This window comes from Schistocerca piceifrons, chromosome 1, assembly GCF_021461385.2.
Source record: "Schistocerca piceifrons isolate TAMUIC-IGC-003096 chromosome 1, iqSchPice1.1, whole genome shotgun sequence".
Taxonomy (NCBI): Eukaryota; Metazoa; Arthropoda; class Insecta; order Orthoptera; family Acrididae; genus Schistocerca; species Schistocerca piceifrons.
The window spans coordinates 1,091,403,171-1,091,415,414 of NC_060138.1; positions in this window are offsets into that span (position 1 = coordinate 1,091,403,171).

A 12,244-nucleotide genomic window follows, 5' to 3' on the forward strand; every position below is an offset into this window, starting at 1 on the left:
GCCAACTCTTCAGCCGGGTTCACACACAATGGTAGTGTCACAACAGCTAGTGGCATACCGCAGTTGCAATGCGTGATTTCCCACTTTTCAGCGGCGCAACTTAACAGACGCAACTTTTGTAACGCAACAAGAAATTCACCTTCGTAGTACTTTGTTATGCCAGTTTCCTTCCACCACATATCCCTGGTGGCCGTATTTGGAAATACGAGCATCCTGTCGCTGTTATCGTGCTGCCGTGCTGTGCTCCATTCGATTTCGAAGGGTTTTCATTTTATTACTGAAAGAAGCCAATATGTGGTCGGCAAGTACACCCTCGCGGCTTCTGGAACTACGAGAATAACAATTTATGTTTAATTTATGTACTGCGCGCTCACGTGAGTGTTTGCAAACGAATGATGTAGGTCTATCGCATAATCTCGAAAGATATTTGGATCAATAAATTAATGAACTTAATACGTTACCAAAAAAAGTGACTCGTATAAACTTCGTGATTTGTGAGACCAAGCACTATATAAATTGTGCGTTGTATGCGGGAAATAACCCAGGAGGGTGATGTGGCAGCTGTGAAACTAACAGTAAGTTATTATAAATGTCTACATTAACGAATACAATAACATTCTTGGAAGAGTGGCGTGCCTGCAGATGATATTTAAATGCCAGCTGTTGGTTAGATTCCACAGCAGACAGAATTTTCGGGTTGAGTGTTATTTCATTTGTGTTTGTGGGCCTTGATTTAACCATGCACAAAATATATTTCGGGTGTGACAACTGGGTTTCGTCTTCCTTTTAGTGAACACATTTTACAGCTCTGATAACGTAACATCTGCTCATATGTTTTCAGTTGAAAGTTGTGCAACTGTGTAGAATTTGTGGAGTCCTCTGTGAAAGGTAGCTCAATATGCTGCTACAGAAAGTCAAAAGCTTGGCATTACTTTAATTGCGTGTGTGAATCCTACTTTACTCTCAAATAACGGCTACATGGCATCTTAAAAAAGACTGTGAGTGCTACAATCCCAGAATCCATTAAAATATTCCATAACTTTATTTTTTTATTTTACTACATCCAAAATCTCGATAACTCCGAGAAATGAACACACATTAAAAAACTCCAAGCAAATTACACAAAATTACTAAATTATAAAACAACAAATCTCTTTTTTTGTCTGTCACCTAGGTCCACAGATATTCTACAACACTACTTCCTCTCTTGCTTACGTCACCAAATAGTCCTCCTCCTGTAGAGGGGAACTCCTTATATATAGGATACTCAGGTCGAATCATGTGCATCTCAGGCGGTACTCCGAAAGGATACCGCCCTTCGATTGTGCCATTCCAGCATTAATCGAAGTGCTAGGTTTTCAGGTGCCAGCCAGCAGGGCAGCAGCGGTCCAGCCGAGCAGCAGCGGCCCAGCCAAGCAGCAGCAGCGGTCCCGGCCAGCAGCAGTGGTCCAGCCGGCAGCAGCCAGCCAGCCAGCTCGCCCTCCAGCAGCAGCAGCGGCGGTCCAGCCAGCCAGCCAGCTAGCCAGCCCTCCAGCAGCAGCAGCGGCCCCGTCCGCAGCAGCAGCAGCAGCAGCTGCCGCATTCCTGCCAGCCGTCGTCAGCGCCAGCAGCGTGGGACTCTGGTCTTCGTCCGTCTTCGTCTTCATCCGTCTTTGTCTTCATCCATCTTCGTGTGTCCCCAGTTTTTTTCCTTTCCTTTTCGTCCTGTGCATTTTTGTTTATCCCTGTCGTCATGTCAGCCCCCACCACCACTACCACCACAGCCATAGTTTATACTTCCCCCTCCGCCACCACCACCACCATTACATGGTGGGCCCAGTCACACCCCCCCTCTTTCCATCCCTCCTCTTCTCACTCTCCCTTCGCCCTCGCTCATTGTCGCCCCCTCTCCAGCTTCTTCCTCCCACTCCTCTCCCTCTGATCCTTTCCCCCCACTCCCCCAGCCTGTCACTGCAGCTCCAGCTAGTGTGATGGCCCGTCGGGCCACTGCCCATGCCCAACTCTCCCCATCGCCTTCGCCATCACCGCCACCACCGTCGCCGTTGCCTTCGCCTTCACCGTCACCATCTCTGGCGCCAACTGCTGCGTCCACACCAGGACCTGCTCCTTCCCGCCACCTCCCTATAGCTCCCGTCCCTCATATCACACCCCACCCTTCTGCCGCCGTTAAATGCCCTAGTGGCACCACCACCTCCTCCGCTCCCAAAAAGGCCCTGCCCCGTCCTCCTTCCCCCCCAGGATGCCATGGATGTCTCCCCGCCTGGCCCTGCTCCCTCCGCCTCCTCCTCCTCCTCCCCTCTTTATACAAATACCTCCTCTCCCATCCCGATCCATCCCTTCTCGAGGCCCGGAATCTCCCCCTCCTCCTCCGCCATCACTTCCCTGGTGCCCCCATCTCCCTCCTCACTCCCAGACGGGATTCCATTCTCATCTCCTCCCCCAACCCCACCCTCCATACTGACATCCTCTCCCACCTCCCCATCACCCATTTTGGCCACAACGCCTCCCTCACCCCTGCTCCTTCTCCATCTCCTACCCGCCAACCCCAGCCCCCGCGTCACCCGATTACCCTCACCACCGTGATCACTTGGCTTAGTCCGACAATCACGGAGGAGGAGGTGTTGGCGGAGCTCAAGGCGCATCCCACACTGGAGGTGCAGGCGGCCGCTGCATTTTCAACTCGGACGGCCCTACCCGCCTTATGCGGGTTTTCTCCGAGGATGCCCCCTCTATTGACCGTCTCCTGAAGAAGGGTGCCCTCCTCTTCAACCAGCGCTATAAGGTCGACCCCTCCCTTTCCCCTCCTCAATCCCTGCACTGCCAGAGGTGTCTGCACTATAACACACACCCAACAGCTGAGTGCCGCGAGGCCCCCACCTGCCCGCATTGTAGGCAAGCGCACTTCCTCCGGCAGTGCCCCAGCCTTCAATCCCCTCCCTCCTGTAATACCTGAAATCTCCCCCATCCCACCTACTCCCAGAAGTGTAAAGCACGACCGCCTCCGACCACTTCTGAACTCACCGTCCCTGCCTGTCTTCTGGACGCCCCCACCCCTCCTGGCAATTCCCTTCGTCCCCCCCCCCCCCCTCGCTGAGGACATCATCAGCTTCCTCACCATTGTCCTACAAAACGTCCACCCTTTCCAGCGCCCTCACACCCTCCAACAGGTCTCCCTCGCCGCCCATTCCATTTTCCACTTAAAAATGTATGCCACCTACTCCAACAACCAGGCCCATTTCACCTTCTCCCATCTTGACACCCATGTCTAAATCCCTGTCATGGCGCGACAGCGCCGTTTCCTTTTCATAACAGCCGCTCCCTTCCCGCCAACAAGAACCTCTTCCTGCACACCCTTGCCACCCACCGCGTGGATGCCTTCCTCCTCAATGAAACCTTCCTCCAACCCCACCACACCGTCCACACGTCGCCCTACCTCCTTCACCGCTCCGATAATCCCCTCCCAATTGCGCGTGGCGGAGTGGCCATTGGTCACCACCGCCAGTCCCAGTTCGGCTCCAACCTCTCCTTCCCGACCCCACCGAACACCTGATCCTCAGTCTCTTCTTTCCCGGCCATACTGTCACCTGTGTCACCATCTATGTCCGCCCTAACGCCCCTATTCCCTTCGACTTCCTCTCCCACATTGACCGTACCTTCTCCTCCTACGTGATCGCCGCTGACCTCAACATCCATAGTCGTACCGCCGCCCAGTTACGGCGGTGGCATCGGTTCCTCTCCTCCCTTCAAGGTGATCTCATCCTCATCCCCCAGCACACCCGTCCCGAATCCAACTCCACTCCTGATGTTATCCTTTCCTCCCCTAACCTCCTTGGCCGCATAATGGTGGATGTCCTGGAGCCTATTGGTAGCGACCATCTCCCTGTCCTCCTCACCGTTTCAGACGGTCTTTACCCCCGCCCCGACCCTCATACTGACCCTCCCCCAAAGTACGTCCATGACTATTCCCGTGCCAACTGGAATGCCTACCGGGATACCCTCTCCACCCAGGTTGATAGCCACCCCTTCACCTACCGCCACCCTGACGATGTAACCCATGCCGCCTCCTTTCTCCAGCAGACCTTGTCTGAGGCCGTGGAAGCCCACGTCCCTACTGTCGCCATCCACACCCACCGTCCTACCCTACCCCCACAGGCCGTCCTCCTCCGTGAATCCCGTCGTCTCTACCGTGCCTTTTTGCACACGCGTGACCCGGACACACTCCGACGCCACCGGCAACTCCAGCGACACATTCGTAATTTGCTCGCGGCTAGGAAACGCCGGGACTGGCGACAGACATACACCCGTTTAAATGCTACCCTACCTGTAAACTCGTCCAAGTTCTGGTCAGCCTTCCATCGCCTTACCAGAACTAAACCCTCCCCCTACTATCCTCTTCTCCATAATGATCGTCCCTTCCCTGACACCCTTAGTAAGGCCAATCACTTTGCCTCTTACCTATCTGATGTCTTTTCCATCCCCGATGATCCCCAGTTCGATTACTACCTCTTCCCAGATGTCCGCGATTGAACTGACACCTCTATCCCTCTCCTCGCACCTGGTTTCCAGCACTTGGACAACACTGCACACACGGAACTCAATGCCCGTATCACTACACAGGATCTCATTGCTACACTCCGCACGAAACGCAACACCGCTCCTGGTCACAATCGAGTCACCTACCATCACCTTCGTGAAGCTCCTGTCTCTTTCGTCTCCACCCTGGCCAGGCTCTACAATGTAGTCCTGTCCACCAGTTACTACCCCGACCTGTGGAAAACCTCCCGTATCCTGATGTTCCTTAAACCTGGTAAACCGCCATCCGCTGTCTCCTCCTACCGTCTCATCAGTCTTACCTCAGTCTTCAGCAAGGTCCTGGAATATATCCTCATCCGCCACATCCATCAGCATCTCCGCCAGCACTGCCTCCTTCCCGTTACCCAGTGTGGATTTCGGCCGTCCTTCTCTTCCGACGACCTCCTCCTTCACCTCACTCATCTCCTTTCCGAACAGCTTAATTCCCGTCGCTTAGCAGTCTTCCTCTCCCTGGACCTCGAACGTGCTTATGACCACGTATGGCATTCCGGTCTCCTCTTCAAGCTCCAAAGCTTCGCCCTTCCCATTAACTACATCCGTCTGATCGGCTCCTTTCTCTCCCACCGTCCTTCCTACATCACCATCCATAACACGGATTCCTACACCTTTTTTCCCTCCGCCGGTGTGCCCCAAGGATCCATCCTCTCCCCCCTTCTGTAGATTTTATATACGGTGGACATGCCGCCGCCGTCACCCCCCGTCCACTTTCTCCAGTTTACCGACGACACCGCCTTCCTTGCCCTTGCCTCCACCCTGCAGCGCTCCTAACACCTTCTCCATTCCCATCCTGAACGGTTCACTGCTTGGTGCAACCAGTGGTTGCTCAAGGTCAATCCCTCCAAAACCCAGGCGATCATTGTAGGCAAAACCACCCCTTCTTTCCGCCTCCTTGATTTCTATCTCACCGTCTATGGTCGTCCTACCGCCCTCACCCCCACCCTTAAGTACCTTGGCGTCACCCTCGACCGTCGACTCTCCTGGACCCCCCATCTCCAGACAATCCAAGCCAAGGCACACTCCCGACTCCGTCTCCTCAAGCTCCTTTCTATCTGTACGTGGGGTCTGGACCCCTCCACCGTACTCCACACCTATAAATCCCTCATCCGCCCTATCCCTTGTTATGCCCATCCAGCCTGGATCTCCGCCCCCCGTACCTTTTATAAATCCCTTCAAATCCTTGAACGCCATGCTCTCCGCCTTGCCTATCGCATCCGTCTCCCCTCCCCCATGCAGATCCTGTACGATCTCATTCCATTCCCCCACCTCCTCCTTTTCCTTGAAAGGATACGGATCCTGTACACCTCCCGCAAACTCTATCCTCCTCACCTCCTTCTCTCGCCCATCCTCTCCCACCCCCACCCGCTGCCGCGCCTGTATTCCCAGGCCCCACCCAGTCTCCATCTCTCCACCCTCCTTACCCTCTCCCAAGGTGGCTTCCGCCAGCTGCCTCTCCATGAAGATGTCCTCCTCCCCTCCTACCAACTTTGACTCTCCCACCCTCTTCCTGTGTTTGCTCCTTTGGGCACCCTCCCTTTCTTCTCTCCCTCTTCCCTCCCTCCTCCATTTCTCCCCACTCCTCCCCTGGGCTTCCCCTCCCCTGTCCCTCTCCTCCTCCCCCATCTCCTCAGCCATTGGCGTCCTTGTTCTCCCCTCTCCCCCACCTCACCCTTATTCCCCTCTTGGCAGGTCCCCGGACTCGCACACGCTAAGTGGACATTCGCGCGCCGGGGATCATCGCCATCAGTGTCTCGTGTGTGCCGTCATGTTTAGTGTTTAGTGTTCCCCGTCACACTCCATCGTTCACCAGTGCCATCGACATTTTCAGTGTTTGTGCTTCGTATCAACAGTTTGTAGTGTGGATTGTCATCGAGTGTGAACGGCTTCATGTTTTTTATGTTCATGTGTCTACTGTTTTTTCCCCGCCGTTTTGTTCCAACCCATGTGTATTCTCTGTACTATCATTGTACTATCTTTGGCTGAAGAGCAACGTATTGTGCTGCTGCCAGCCTACCTGTTATACTGGTATTAAAATCACAATAAAGGAAAAAAAATCGAATCATTTGTGTGACACAGTTCTGGTGCCACTGCATGCTGGTCTTCACCAAACATAGGTGGTTCTGATGGTGCATATATGTCTGTGGTACCTGACTCCATTAACATTGTCGGTGGAGTAGTAGTTGACACTGCTGGCACAGAGGTTGATGCAGCTGGAAATGGCCTGACTGCAGTTGTTGGTTGACAGAGTGGTTGTTTGTGTACTGTCTTTTCTGTTGGCGATAGGTGAGATGTCCAAGGGCTCTCAGAATGTCTCATAAACCCCTTTGCAATTAACTCCTCATATTCCATCTATGTAGCTACATATCATTCAGGTGCTAACTGACATGCCTTGTAAGCTACTGGCGGCCCTGACATCGTAGCTGTATGGTGAACGGTATTATGCCGTACCTGAACTTGTGTTATGGTAGTCGTCAACACTAAAGCATTTTGCAGCGTCTTTGAATGTCCATCATTGTCCACCTGATACATAGCGTCTCATATAGATATGGTGATAAGATAATAGTAAAGGAAATCAGCTCCGAGAATGGTTCAGTGACGTCAGCAGTCAGGAAAATCCATCTTCATTTTCGTGGAAAACCAAGATTCACAGTTGCCACTTGTTGCCATATGTAGGAATCTTCGATGCGGTTGCTGTTGTTAGCCATGATTGTATGGGAAAAAGATTAATTGTCGCTGCTGGAAGGATGCTGTCATCCAAGTCTGTGTCAACTAAATACATGAGTTCATTGTATATATGTTTGACAAAAATTGGTGTTACACTGAGATAGTGTGAATTCGAAAGTGCTTGCTAGTCCACATCGAGACTGATACATCGCCAATGTTAGGTAGCACGTGATTATGGCTTCATGATGAACTATTATCACATGTCAGGTTATCAAGGCACTGTCCACTAGAGCGAGCAGCTGTGCCTAAGTACCGTTGCTGTACCCATTTGGTTAAGCATATGACTGATTCCATTTGTGTGGCAGCTGCCAAAAGTATACATATTGCCTAATGTCAGCAAGTATTCTACGTCATTTTCAGCTTTCGTCCTATTGGAAGTGTTTAAAACTGCACAGATTTGCTAATGGAGAGCGCCGAAGTTGCACTGTAGCGCACTCACCTGTTGCTCAAGTGGGAGTTGTTGACTTTTATCCTCAACGCCTGCGTTTATGCTCCCTAAGCTGTGCTGTTCGATTTGTGAAACTTCTCTTGAGTCTGTGAGCGCCAGTGCATCATAAAGCGGTCTGCAATTCGTAGTTGCAAGTCGAGCGAAGAGGAGGCGTCGGAAATCACTGCATTCTTAACTGCAAAAGGTAAATGACCCATCCAAACTTGCCTAAGTGTAGCGTCAGAAACCTCAGTTGCAGAAACCAGCGATCGCTAGTGTTGTCAAAAGACCAAAGTAATATTGTCACCCATTGTTTCTCTTTGAAGCGCTTACTGAATTCGAAAGTCCACCAGTTTGTGCACTCATTGGGGTACATTGTTTTGGACATGTGTATATTTCTCGCCAGGGTATTATGCAACATGTCCCCTAGTAACAAAGTTGTATGTGGGTATGCTGAGCGCACTAGGTATGTTTTAAATGCTCATCCTCTTTTTATGAAATAATAAATTATATTACATTAAATAATTTATTTAATTCATAAAAAAGGTTGCGCATTACAAATTTGCTTCTATATATAAAAATCCAAGCCAATTTTGTGTCCACTAAAAAATTACAGAATGTAATCCACATAGAATAAAATAAATTTTAGTTGTAAATAATGGACAATTTGGGCGCACTTGAATTAATTTAAAAGAATTACAAGTTACGAAATTCATTATCACTGTTTTTCAAGTATTTTCGATACCTAATATTATCTTCTTCAAAATAACTAAAATCATTAAAAAGAATAACATAACAAATAAAAAATTTTAGTCGAAAATTTGCTCCCCAAAATACAATTCTTTTCAGCAGAACTATCTGACTCTCATGGAGAAACCCTGGGATACACTATTCACGATTTTTTTAAAAAAATTCTCGTTACTGAGCATGATTCAAACCATGAAATGTCCCTAGGAGACATTTCATCGTTTGAAATGCTTTCACCTAATGTGCTGAGCTATCTAAATTAGGCAGTATATGACGCTTTAATGTCATCCATATCTGAAGTAGCGCACGTTGAAAACGATAGTAACTGACTTAAACAGCATAAGTTCGAAGTTTAAACTGTGAAACAAGATTAAAAAATGACTGAAAAAATCATTTAAAAACGTTGTGCGACTCGAAATATGTGGTATGTGTCAACTTATTGAATTGAATTTTAACCATAAAGACATTGACAATAAATCACTCAAATAGTAAGAAAACAAAGCTTAAACCATTAATATCGGCTAAGACTAGGCAAAGTGTGGTTAAAAACCTTCATATTAAACATCGCTACACTGGTAACATCTAGCAATCGGAATTTGAAAAACTTCCTTGTGTGCCAGTGCGATCAATATAACTGTGTGAAGAGTGAAAGCTATTGCATGACCAAAACAGCGTAACGAGGCATGGCCACATATTCTTCTCAACTGTGCTTACCTCACACAGCTGAGAGATTTGCCAGAGGACAGACATATTTGAAGCAGGTGCTGCCTGGGCAATTAAATACATCGATTTTCATCAATATATCTGCCAAATATTAACCAATTTTAAAAATTTAAAATGATAACATAGTCAATATGAAAAGGGACATGCAGAAAAAAATGTAATGGACGAAATCGGATATCATATACTAATTAAAAATTTTCACTAAGAATTCTGTGTTGAGAATCTGATGTCAAATTTTTCTTACCATACATGACTATATAGAGAAGTGTGTCGTTTTGGTACCTTATCATTAAATAGACCAACCAATTTCATTGTTGTCTTTTGACTTCTAACAACATTTTCGCTATGTGTCATGTTAATATAAAGCATAATTTATTATGAAATTTGAATGATTTATATCAGTACCTCCATTCAGTTGAGTAACTCGTTTAAAATCGAAAAAAGCGTCATAAGCTTTCAAATAATTATGCAGTGGTTCTAAATTCCACGCTCCTTGAGGAAATATTTCATTTCTTCCATTTTTCAAACATAAATTACGCAACTTTACGTGATCATATAGTGAAGAATCAGCTAACTGTTTTTTATTAGTTTGAAGCAAAGCAAAGATAAAATAAGTCATATCAAATTCTATTGAGTCGTAACAATTCGTGAAATCTAGCTAAAAATGTTTCTTCCCACTTAATCCTGCTACCTCCACTGTTTGTAGGGCATAGAAAGGTACTGGAATTTTAGAATTTTTCAGTATATTTTCTCGTTTTTGAAGCTGTTAATTCTTTTCATATTTAACAATAGGTACACAAATTTCCATATACTCTGCAACAATTTTACCTTCTTTTGGAAGGATATCTGTCAGTACAACTCCAGCCTCATTGTAGTTGGGCCATCCAAGAAGATCATATCCAGCACTGGAACTCCAAGAAATATTACAGTAAGGTCCCCTCCCCATACATTTTCTTTATAGTTCCAACAGAAATCATCAAACATATTCAGTGGATAAAATACTTCATTATTAAGGATATGTTCTTCCATACTTATTTTATCATTAAGAGATGAAGCTAAATGTAACGAAACTGATCAGAAAATAAATGAATGCTCTATTCTAGATATAACATTATTTACTTTCTTTACAGTTAAAAAACCAAATTGCTTTGACCCATAATTGTAAATTATTTTTTATTAGGTTTTCCATCATAAGTTGGATAAACAGTACCATCAGCATTTGAAAGCAGCGCATATTCCGCTGTGGCATGAAAATTCGTTCTAGTTTCTTGCATCTTGCTGCAAATGTTGTTGAAATTGCCTTTTCATTGAAGTTCTTCTCAGATTAACAGAAGTCATATGTGTTCAGTACTGGTGCGAAAGAACCATTGTCAGTAAGGCGAATGGTACAAAGACAGATGGACCTAAACGAAAGTACCATTGGAACCCCTAAATACGCACCATTGGTATCATCAATGAACTGTAAAATGAGTTTACAAATCAATTTGTTTCACCAGATGGCAAAGTAAAATGGCAGTCCTGACATCTTTAAATTTTAGCTGATTTTTTAATGTTAGCATAAACATAAAAGCTTAACATTTGTGATGAAAGTAGTACATACTGCTTGAAAAAATCGAAGAGTAGTCAAAAGGCAGTCTCTTCGTGAGATAATATGCCCCATTTTTGTTTACTGTTATCGAGTACTTGATTATACGATAGACAAGAGATGTTCTAAACTTGCATATGATGTCTTCAAAGTTTTTTTTCTAAGTGAAGTCCTCTGATTTTAATTAACTGAATAGTATTTCATGGTAACATCAATATGTACTCCTCTAATACTTTTATGTTTTTTAAATTTTTATTCATTAATAATAATGTAACAACTGTAACGACTGCTCTAGTTTTTTAAGAATAACTGCACTTCTGTAACAAGTGCTTGTGGTGAGTTCCTGAAATAAACTTGCCCATTGGCTTTAACAAGTAAGCTTGAGTAAGTTTTTGTTCTTATGTAAACACCTCAGAAAGCGCTTACAGAAGTTATATGCCTGTGGATGCAAGCCTTTTGTAACACTGCGCATCGAAAGGCAGCTTGTCGTTGGTAGAGCTCAGGGAACAAATGAATCTCTTTCAAGTAGTGCCAATTTTCTCCATTTCTAGCAGCACTAGCGAAATTGTCAAATTATCATGGCCAAACAATATTGAAAAGATAATTGAAGCTAAGAATACTGTATTTCAAACTAATCCATTAGATGTTGGTATATTGGTCAGTGGGTCAGAACTTAAAGCAGCCTTTAATATTTTTCTTGTATGATTAAAAATGTTGTACATCTACCGTTCTTCCAACTCTATTATACAAGCTGTTACAAAAAGGTACGGCCAAACTTTCAGGAAACATTCCTCACACACAAAGAAAGAAAATATGTTATGTGGACATGTGTCTGGAAACGCTTACTTTCCATGTTAGAGCTCATTTTATTACTTCTCTTCAAATCACATTAATCATGGAATGGAAACACACAGCAACAGAACGTACCAGCGTGACTTCAAACACTTTGTTACAGGAAATGTTCAAAATGTCCTCCGTTAGCGAGGATACATGCATTCACCCTCCGTCGCATGGAATCCCTGATGCGCTGATGCAGCCCTGGAGAATTTCGAGGAACTGGTACATCCAAAGAATTAGACTCAAAACATTTTGACAATTATTAAAAACTCCACCATCAGATATTCTACCATCACTGCCCACATCGAAGTATATACTTCTGTAGTCAGGTCCAATCAGTGCCAATAGCGCAATACTGTGGTTCCCTTTATAATTAAAACACACACTGCCTTCTTTCTTGGGAGCCTATATGACTGTATGTTATGCATCCATAGCGCCAATACAGTTTGGAAAATCGCATGTATTCTTAAAAACAGTAGTCATTTGTAACCATTCTTCTTCTGTTGAAGGTACCTAAAATTATAGAAAACAAAATATCTGAAATTTATCCCTTTGAAGATAAATAGTACATTACAATGTTTATTTAAGTGATCAGAAAACGCCAGGGAAGA